The following is an 11,710-nucleotide window of genomic DNA, read 5'->3' as shown; positions in this document are numbered from 1 at the left end:
GAAATGTCCATAATCTAAAGGATCCAAAGTCCCTAAACATGTTGTTCCTACCCCTAGAGGAACAAGGTCAGCAAACCACAGCACTAAAAATCAGTTCTCCACCTGAAAACACTCAAAAACAAGCAATTTCGGGATTATGTCAACTGCTCCACTGAGCATCTGCGCTGAATGTCAACTGCCCCTCTTTGTACCTGCGTTGAATGTCAACTCCAACAAAGGCTACCTGCGCTGAGCGATATTGGACAAGTGGCACAGTCATTCCTCAAGGTGTCAATGCCCAGGAAGCTTTCAAAATGACACTTGGATCAGGGAATTCGCCTAGTGATGAGTAAGATGTTCTTAAACTCCAAGTGGAAGCAAGGATCTCCAAGTGGACTCAAGAACTGAAGAATAACTGAAGTGGGAGAGGACACTAGTCAGCTCTCAAGCTGACTCATCCTTTCTCCAAAACTCCTATATATAGAGCTCTCTCATGAGGTCTGAGGAGGCTGGAATTTTGTGAATGTAAGGATGTGTTGTTGGTTTGAGTTTAGAGCTATTGGGTGATTGCTTTGAAGGAGGTGAAGAGGAGATTTCTTTCTGCTGGGAGGTGTTGCTGGATTGGGCCTCTTATGGTTGTAACACTCTCGGAACTTTACTTCTTCCATTAATAAAGCATTTGAGGTTCTTCTATATGCATGTGTCTCAATGGTGTATTGTTATACTTGTGTATTTGATTTATTCTAATCCTTGAATCAATTATGAATGTATGCTTCTTGTAGTTTCCCTCTCTTTCCTTTTTGCAGGATCTTTTTGTAGCTGGGCCAGTGAAAGAGCAAGGAGCTGGGAGCAAGCAGCAAGGAGAGAAGATTGGATCAATCATTAGCGAAAGACATCGGTTAGTGGATCCCTTTCTCCCCTGTTTTACTTTCATAAAGAAGAAATCTTAGATAGCTTTGCTTCGATTGTTGCTGAGGTACTATCACCCTTAGAGTGGGATAGGGTCATTCCGTATTGGATACTTTTCCCTACAACACTTGTGGTCAGGTCCGAGCCTCTTTCCCCCTGCATCATGGTGGCCCCAGCTACTGCTGTTTTTTAGCGGCCTTGGTTTGCTCTGTGGCGGCCCTTGCTGCCTCGCAGGAAGCCCTTACCTCCTTGGCGAGCTGCTCATTTCACTTCTATTATGCCAGCAGCTTGGTGGTGTCCTTCTGTCTTTGTATCGTTGCCTCATCATGCACTACCAAATCCAGGGCGCGCCATTCGAGTGGCCATGAGTCGAGCACTGCGAAAACAACGTCATCAATTGCAATGAACAGGAGTTTGGTCTAGTTCTACTCCGGATCCTTCTACGCCTTGATATACACATTATGCATATCCTCCTTAAAGTCTGCAAAGCTTTGTAGACTGTTGTATACTGTGGGGGATAGATGCATCCATTTTTTCGTGCACATCCATACGCTTGCCTCCCTGAGTATCCAAAAGATCTTCATCTCGTGGATTTGCGTAGTGTGCCTTGTCACCCATAGTGACACATATTTCATTGCCTCTAGCAAGTCTTGGTCAAGAGGAGGAAACTGACTGTCCTCCGATAATTCCCCTGCAACCAACAAGATGGATAAGAGCAACCACGCATAGTGGAAGGTCTTACCCTACTCTTGAGGCTCCTTGCAGTTCGTCAAGAACTCCTTGCAAAGGAACTACGCCCAGTTGAACTATACACCCTCGACGCATTGCTGTGCAATGACCGTTGCTGGTACCTCATTGCCATGACATTTTCTCATCACTTTTCTTGCCAGCAGCTGGTTGGCTACGCACACCCCTTTTTCTTGAATGATAGTAATGACATAACCCCTTTGCTTCTTCTCCAACTTATATTTTTTCTTCATGGCCTCTGTGAGTGCCAAGTCTTCATTTTGGCTGGCTATTTCCATGGGGTCCCTTCCCATACAGGGAAGCTGAGAAATCCTATGAATAAGCTTCGTCATGATGGTGATAAGCTCCTGCAACCACAAGTACCCATCATGCACCAGACAAAGCAGTTGCCTGATGACAAAGATCATGATTGGTGCCCGATGAAAGTGTGGAATCCATAATATGTGGAGTAGACTGACCTCCTCCACCCCGCACAGCCATTTCCATGGTTGTAGCATTGTAACTAACCCCTCCTCACTTTGCTTCATAAGTTGGCTACTCTCCAAATGTGGGAATTTTTCATTGTCCGCGAGGTCCCAATATTTAAATTTCATCGTGGGCACGTGGGCCAGGACTAAACCCTCAAAAATAATTCCATCTGGGAGGAATGGGGTTTCGAGTGTGCTCTTAATGGTATCCATGTCCTTGGGTACTTTTGCTTTCCCTTTTCGTGGGGGGACATATTTGGGCAGTTTTGCTGCAACGCACACTGGATGTATTTCCTCCTCCACTTCTTCATCTGGTTCAATCTCTTCTATAAAGGCCTAAATATTCTCCTCCTCATCATCTGTCTCAATGTTAACCATCATGCCCTTGTCTTCCATAGAAAACTTACCAAACCATGGGTTCCGCGGAGACATACAGACCGGTCCTGCTACCTGTGGGTCCTTTTTGGTCCTTGGCGTCCGGGGTGATTTAGGGATTTCTGGTCAATCCCCTAATGGTGGCATAGAGCTCTGCATGGCTCCCTGGATTGTTGACATCATTTTGATCAGGGAATCCTGTGTCTCCTTCGACAATGCTTCAAACCATGGACTTGCTCTCACAACCTCCAAATTCATTAGGTTCATACCCAATTGATAGCGTAACAACTGAATTCTCAAAATGCCAAGGGTTGTTTGGTGGAGAGCCACCTATGATTTATAGGCCTGTTGGAATTTAGATTCGACCATTCCCCCCTTCTTCAGCTCATTAATGGAAGATTGGCGGTAGATCGTTCCAAATCTAGTTCTGACTCCGTGTCTTAATTGCTCGCCGCCCACTCCTCGTTGTCCTAAATTGAACATCATGTCATGACCAGTGACACCAACGGTCATTTCACAGCCTACCCGCACAGCAGCATAGCCCCCTATGCGTAGCCACAACTCTTATGACATACTGATCCTCCGCGCAACCTCCTTGTCTCGCAGTTCCCATACAGTCTCTTTTAAAGTCCTGTGCTCCCTTTCAACTGCTTGGAGCATTGATACTATGCTTCCTACAAATAGTCAGGTGGTCACACCACCAGTGCAAGGCTTCTAGTCACCTTCCAAACCCATCCGCAGGACTTCCTTAGCTATCCTCACGCTAGTCAGTGCCTCACATTCTTCCTTATGTGGTGTGCTTCCCTGGTTACTTTGCCTAATAAGGTGTGGTCGCAGCCATGGTAGTAGGGTCATAAATTCTTCTACTGCAGTAGTATAGATGGATATCCCTTGTCCTATCATGCTTATTTTCTCGACGCATCATGCTTGCATGACCTCAATTTCTAGTTTGTTTATTTTTTCGTCCAATACCACCCTTTTCTCTCTCAGCCATACCCAATCGTCTTCGAGTTCGCGAAGTTTCAAGTTCCCTCGCCGAATGACTTCTTGTAACTACATAATTCCTTTACCCAGGTCCTCACGTACTATCCCAACTGTGGGAGCTATTGTATGGGGATTTTTCTCTGCTTTTATGGTTTTGTCTCTTCTCGTCAGTGTTGGGGTCATTTCTGGGCTCAGGTTTTCACTCATGGCCTCATAGGCCCATCAAACCGCTAGTACGTGCAGGTCCCAATCAGTTCGTCTCGCATGGTGAACTCTGTTCATGATTCCACATAGATTTTTGAATGCTGAGACATGGAACCTTTGTGGGGTGCATTGCTCTTCCTGCTACTGCGTCTGGTTCTGATTTTCAATCCTTAGTCTGGGATGTTCTTGCACAACACACGTCTACACCCATCAACACAGGTGGGCGCATAAGCTCCTTCGTCTTGGCTGCCCGGCTCTCATTCGCCACTGGGGGCTTCGAAACTATAACGCATCCATCTTCTACATTCATGCTAGTCTACAATGGTCTTCTGATGTGTACTCCACCATTGTGAGGGTGTTGCGTGCAATGCCCATTCCAGATCACTGTACCGTTGTTGTTCCAGTATTGCCTTTTCAACTTCGTTTAGGAAGTCATCCACCACTATCACTTCATCATGGGTTGGCAGTTCCCTTGCCTCTGTCATCATGCGATGGAGTGATCCAATCATCATGTTTCAATTTAGCATTGTCACTTCATGCAACCAATTCTACCAGTGCTCTATTTCCTCATCTGAATCTGAGGTGTAGGAGCTATCGCGCTCCCACAAGATTCTCCCATCTGTAGTTAGGTTCACCCGATCCTGGTCTTGTGCTGTTATTTGGTAAATACAATCCAGCTCATCATCGTGCACTGGTTCAGTGTAGTGCACTCCTTCAGATGGGTCTAACAGGACTACCAACCGTAGTGACTTTTTCTCAAATGTCATCTTCGGCTTCTTCAGGTTGATGACTCCATTCATATCAGTCACCCAGTCTATTCCTAACAATGTGGGGTAAGGATTGCTATCATCAACAATGTCTATTACTTCAAAGTCTGTCTCTATGCTCGCGCCTTTGATATCAATTGTTACCCCTTGAAACCTACCCATGGGAAAAATCTTCTATTGGTTCGCCATTTGTAATTGAATAGGGGACCACTACAATGTGGGCCTGTCCATGCATTCCCATGTTTGCTTTGGTAACACATTCACGTTCGATCCCAGATCTAGGATGACTTGATCCATTTCATACTCACCAATCTGCACAGTCAACCTCATCTCCCTTCTAGTGCGCAATGTATGCTTCCCAAATTTTTGGAATACGTATGGTTCCCCTGACCCTGCGCACCCGGTGATCAACTCCTACAGTCCCTTAACTACCTTATTATCGCGTAGCAGTTTCATACATGTCTCTGAAAAGGTAGTAAGCATAGAAGGATCCATCCTTGGCTCTGGTTGATCCTTACTACCTGAAGTAGAGACCTCCGCGAAGCTCTTCTTAGCTTCCATGAATGTATCCTTTGCGCGTTCTAGGTCAAACTCAGGTTCCTTTGTAGGAGCCTTACAAACCCATGTATCTTCCTCAGGTTTCTTCCCCTTATCCTCCCATATGGTCGCACCGATTCTGAGCATCATGTTCACGTTTGGGTCTTCTTCCCGTAGTTCAGACTTCATCATTTGGATATTCTAAGTCGAAGGAGGTTGGAGTACCCATTTCTCTTGCATTTGTGTGATCAACGTAGGACAATCTATCATTTCATGATCAAAATAATCACAGTACGAAAAAGATATTGTTGTCGGGTTGGTACAATCATGGGCATAGTGCCCTGGCCCTCCGTAATTGTAACATATTAACTGTTTGCGGTCCCTTCCTGGTCCCATTCCTCCTCATCTACGACCTCGCCCCTGAAATCCAGCGTGCACTATAGCCAGGTCAAGGCCTCGCATTACTGTCTGCATTCTATAGGCTAGGGTCTGCCCCATCATTAACTCATAGCTGCAACAAGTGCACTCATCATGGCCTACCGACCTACAAAAATTACAAAATAGGTGTTGTAGGGTCTGTGTATGCTTCTGCAATAGATGAAAATTGCCTGTGGTGTGTTTTCCTCCTATTTTTCATATCGTGCACCATAATGCATTTGTTCCACTTGGCCCTGCTTGTGCCTTTGGTCTCAACGACATTGACCCCCCTCCTGCCAAGTAGTTCACGAATACTAGATAGTGGTCATTGTCATGGCCTTAGCCTTTGAATTTTATGCACCATACTTCTTTGCACGCCTCTGGCCATGGTGCCCTATCCCGCTTCAAGCTCTACATCTCCGAGTAGAGATTCTGTAGTTGCTCATGGATTTGTTGAACTCCTAGCCTAGGGTCTTGTATCGAGGTCTCATGCAACCTCATCGCCATTTCCAATGTTTCAGCTTGGGTTGAAATCTTTTGCTATGACAACGCCATCCTCAGGTGTGGTGTCAGAGATGCCACAAACCATGTACGGTGTTGTGCATCTGTGAGCGTCATATTAGTCTCATGGATCATACTCTTCAGTCACTGATCCAGATCCAAGGGGGTCTCGCCCAGGAGCATCGTGATTTCCTTAAACCTGATGATTGACTGTGTCTCTTATTTTGGCTGGCTAAATTCTCAGTTCAGTACATTCTAGATCTCTGCTATTCCTGCATTTGGGTATTAGAGTGCTTGATATACCATGTCAACGCACGATCTTGCAGCGTTCTCACTAATGTGGCCTTCTTAATGTTTTCATCCATGACCCCTTGCGCTTCCCACACTAGTCTTACCATGAACCAGAACTGGTCTGGATCCTCATTCCCTACTCCTTTGAATATGAGTAGCTTGATCGCGCTCGCCATGCTGAACTGTGGGGTTGGTGGAGCTAGAGTGGGTGGAGATGGAGGTGAAGGAGGTGAAGCGGATGGGGGTGGTAACTACTGAATGTGTTGTTTTATCAAACTGACCGCACTTCTCGGAGAGACCCAAGTGAGCTCCTCCTCACTCTCTCGCGAAGGTGAAATTAAGGGACTATTTCCTAACTCCCCACTACCTTTGTAGATCTTTCTACTCCACGTCGTTCCAATCATTAATGTATTCTCATAACCTGCTTTTCAAATAATAGCATCTTAATCCAGGTATTCAGAGATTTAATGTACTTACCTCATGGTCCCTTGAGAAAACGTTGTTCTGCTTCACTGTAGCTTATGGCCATGTCTATTGCAAACTCAGTGATAAATCCACCTATTATCTGGTCAAGCCAATGTTCCACAGCCCGTGTGGTCTTATCTTCTGATGCCTTTAGTCTACGCACTAATTCCAGAGTCCACACTATCGGTTGGTCGATTTTACACCTTCCCTGGCTGTCAGCTAGCCTTGTGATCCATTGATACAATTCAGAGGGAAAGGATGCGAAGAAGATCTCATGGATTTTTGTATACATGCAGCGATCCAAACACCTGTGCTCGGATACCTGTGGAGTTCTATTTTCCTGTGTCACGAACTTGTTAATCTTCTTCTCCAACCACTCTTCAATTTCCTTCTTTGTTGGGTTCAAGTGTTCCGACATCAAACATCCTTTAGGTAGATCCTGCTCTTGACAATGGAACCATTTGTTGGCTTGTTGGGGTCTGACCCAGGTTCAGAAGTCATTTAGCCAAACAAATACCAAAACTACTGGCCATTTTGGCAATAGTCTGCGGTGCGTGGACTGAGGTCTCACCAGAGGTAATATGGGACGGTGCTGGAACCAGGTTTCCACACCCTAGGGATGTCTTGATGAAATCTAGGAAGTTTGTGAATCCAACCTGTGCGCTTGCGTTACTCCGCGCAGCCGTCTGTCGTTCGCAACTTGTGCAACTGCTTCCACGTAGCTCTGTAAAGAGCGTGAAGAGGTGTTGTCTAGATATTTTATCCTTATTGTGCTATTATTACAGATATTAACTTAATTATGTGGGCCCAATATTCTCATTAATCATTCAACATTCATAACAAGTGCGCACATTCATAAAACTATAAAGAGATGCATAAATATAACAAGAACATAGACACAGAATATTCCAGAATCAACTTATCTTTTATTAATTCTCTGTCCAAGTACAATCCCAACTCCGCCCTATGCACTCAGCTGCAAGGGTCTGTGAACACAACTGCAAACTCTACCACGCCTCCGTGCACTTAGCTGTGGATCCTTTACCTACTATTACAACCCAAGACTCAGACTTACAGACTCAGAGCCAATTCATCATCCAAAAGAACATCTTATTTCTCCAAAACTAAGATTTACTTTACACATAGAGCCTCGCTCTATTTATACACTCCCATGGTTCGTATACCATGGGTAGGCCGACACACTTCTCATTAAATTACTTTATTTTAGGGTAGACAACCCTAGATTCTGCACCTGCATTTTGCAGGGTCTTTACATTACATTTACCAAAACTCGGGGTTTAAGCCCTAAAAACTTGCTATGGGGGGATCCGCTTCCGTACAGGGGTGCATCTATAGGTGGCTCTTATTGTTCCAAGAATATGACTTTGAGGTCGTGGTAAAGCCTAGACGGCTCTACGCAAGACCGGATCACTTGTTGCGTATTGAGACGGGTGAGGAACCTAATAGTTTGGAGGAAGGATTGCCTAACGCAAAGCTCTTTATTGTGTGCGTCACAGATGGACACTTCGAAGATATAATCCAATTTCTAACAATAGGGACTGCGCCGAAGGAATACTCCATCCAACAGAAGAAGGAATTGGTGGTGTGTGCGGTGGATTTTTCTATCATTGTGGGGCACCTATACAAAATGGGGAATGATGAGATATTGCGAAGGTACGTACCTGAATTTGAAAGAAGTTAGATCTTGACGGAAGCACATGGGGGCACTGCAGGAGGACACTATGTAGGACAAGCAAAAACACAAAAGATTCTCCAGGTAGGGTTGTGGTCACCAACCCTTCATCAGGATTCAAAAGCACACTCTAAGGCTTGCGATATATGTCAAAGGACCGTTAAACCATTGCGAAGGGATGAGATGCCTTCGAATCCACAAATCACACTATAGCCCTTCGAAAAGTGGGCAATCAACTTTGTGGGACCTATCAAACCCAGGGAAAAACATGCATGTGATACATCATCACCATGACGGAATACCTGACGCACTAGGCACAAGCATAGTCGATTAAATACTGCATGATCGCTACGGCTGCGAAGTTTTTGTTTGAACACGTGTTGACCTAATTTCACTGTCCGAAAATCTTAATGAGTGATCATGGTACACATTTCTTGGATGAAACTATCAGTGCACTCACAGACGAGTTCCAGGTGTATCGTTAGAAAAGCACATCGTATCACCCACAAGCTAATGGGATAGTAGAAGCGTTCAACAAAATACTAGAGACTATGCTAACCAAAGCATGCAATGCGCAGCAAAGCGATTGGGACCTCCGTGTACCGGCAGTACTATGGGCTTATAGGACAACATGCAAGAAACTAATCGGAAAAGCACCTTTCCAGTTAGTTTATGGCGTGGAAGTTGTCATGCTGATGGAGTATATTGTACCTAGTCTACACATAGCGACGCTCACAAGTATGACAGACCGCAAAGCTTTGGAAGAAAGGCTTGCACAATTGGAAGAACTTGAGGAGGAATAATTCTTGGCTGATTTTCATCAGTAGGTAGAAAAGCAGCATGAAAAGGCCTGGCACGATCACCATATTAAGTTGTGCACCTTCAAGGTAAGTGACTTAGTGTTGTTATATGACAATAAGTTTGAAAAATTCCCAGGAAAGTTCATAATGCTTTGGCTGAGACCATACATGGTTATGGAGGTCATAGACGAAGGTGCAGTACAACTAGTGGAACTAAATGGAGAGCCTTTCCCAGGCAAGGTGAATGGCAGCCACTTGACGCCATACATAGGTGGCCTGGCTATCTGACTAATCGGTGGAAGCACAATCTTCTCGCTCCAAGGATCTAGACGAAGGCACAAGACTATAAACATATGCAACATATACCAGTATAGATGTAGAAAAGAAGTTTAGACACAAAGGTCTCGAAATAGCGTATGCAATAAATCTAGCAAGCAGCAGCTCAGTGCACTGCTGACCTCTGCATAGTTCAAGAATAGTTGGAGGGACTTCATGCAAAGATCACCATGCCAACAGAGTGACTCAAGGGCAAGTCACGATGTTTGTGTTGGGGGCATGTTGGGCATGGAATCCCCCCCAGGCATGTTTTGGGGCTCAAAGCTCAAGTTTTGACCAAATCTTGTTGTAAAGCTCTGCGAATTGCGGGCGCAGAGCATGAAAAGTATGATATAGTCATAGGGTTGTTCGCCTTGGTTTTGTAATGTAATGTTGGCTAGATAGACCTACCCATGGTCCATGGACCATGGGATTGTATAAATAGAGTGAGGCTCTAAGTGTAAAAGAAGAGATGAAGGAGAGATAGGAAGAGAGGCTAAGGAAGTAAGGTGAAGTGTGCCTTTGGGTCGTAGAGTAGGAGAAGGCTCTGCAGCTGAGTGCACATAGGCCTAGTAGTCCACAGCTGAGTGCGCGAACCACTACAGTTGAGTGCGTAGGGTGAAGTCCATTCTGTAACCAAAGAAGGAATTAATAAAGAGAAGTTTTATCATAATTATGTGTATCTATTCTTGGGTTAATGCATGTTTCATATAAATTGCAAATATACTGTTTATTTACTATGCGCACCTGTATGAATGGTTTATGTTGTTAAGTATAACTTAAAACATGCAAGTAGGCTAAAATAATCAACTAACATTTGAATACCAGTAAGGTCTTGGATAATAACATAGAAGCGCAGCGTTCAGCCCCCGAGTAGGGCTGTGTGAAGGTAGTATATCAGGCTACGAGGTACAAGATGGTGTTTGAAGCGACTTTCGTGCAGGGTCAAATTGTGGACCACTGAACTCATAAGACATCTCCAGGGTGTGGAAACCTGGTTCTAGCACCCTCCCATACTACTTCAGGTGAGACCTCAGCCCACACTTTGCGGACTATTGCTGAAAGGGCTAGTAGTAATAGGATTTGTTTGGCTAACTTAACTCTAAACTTGGGTTAGGCCCCTATAAACCAACAAGTATTCTTATACTTGAAAGTGATTTTGTTTTTCAAGTACGGTAAGGTAGAAAAAAAACATGAAAAATAAGAGAAAAAAAAAAATCTTTGGTGAAAACCTCCTTTTAGTTGCCTCAGATTGGCTCATTGATTGAAAACCTCCATGAGGCACTCAATGGGTTGGAAAAAAAAAAGAGAAAAAAGAAAATATACTAGGTGAAAACCTCCTTTGAGGCACCCAAGTAGACCTACTAGTTTAAAACCTCCTTTAGGCAGCTAGTAGGCCTAGAAAAAACAAAAGAAAAGAAAAAAATAATAAATCTTTGCTCCATGTTCTCTCTGATGAATGCATGTACTCACCAACATTTCCAAGCAACAAAAGCAAGTTGCTACCAAAAGGAAAAGCCTAGTCAATAAAAGTCAAATTTTAATTTTCTCCTCCTTTCCTGAAATTCTCCAACAAGGCCAAAGCCATGCCTATCCATCACCCTCATCTATTTCCACCATCCACCCATCATTCTCAAGATTTTCCCATTCAGTTTTCTTGTTGTCCTAAAAACTACAAGAATGTTTTGTTTTACTGCAGGAAACAAAAATACATAGAGCATAAATTTATTTTTTCCATAACTTGAAAAACATGCATACATTTTCCAAGTTGTTTCATGGGGAGATGCATATGGATGATGGTAGCATGTTCAAGAAATTTCAGCAAATTCGAGTACACGGTTTCCAAGAAATTGACCTCCATCACCTACAACCATTTTTGTATTTTCTTGATATTCATGCATCCATTTAAAAAAAATAATGGGGAGATGCATATGGATGGTTGTAACCTGCATAAAGAATTTCAGCAAATCCCAATGCACGGTTTCCAAGAAATATGTCTCCATCACCTTCATCCTTTTTTAGTTTTTTCCTGAGATTAGTGCATCCATTGGCCAAGATTTGTTTATGGTGAGGTGTATAATGCTGATGGCAACATGCTCAGAAAATTTTAGGTCAATCCATTCTATCGTTTGGGAGATATGGACAAAACAAGTTTGCTATAAGAGGTTGTCCTGAATTACTACAGGATCTCTATAGGAAGTTCGGAATTACTACAGGATCTGTACATGAAGGCCGAGAAGAAGCTACAAGAGGAAATAT

This window comes from Pinus tabuliformis, chromosome 8, assembly GCF_031772625.1.
Source record: "Pinus tabuliformis cultivar Carrire ecotype Pingquan chromosome 8, CPIR1, whole genome shotgun sequence".
Classification (NCBI taxonomy): domain Eukaryota; kingdom Viridiplantae; phylum Streptophyta; class Pinopsida; order Pinales; family Pinaceae; genus Pinus; species Pinus tabuliformis.
The sequence above is the reverse complement of the archived record's forward strand: the minus strand, read 5'-3'. Positions refer to the sequence as shown.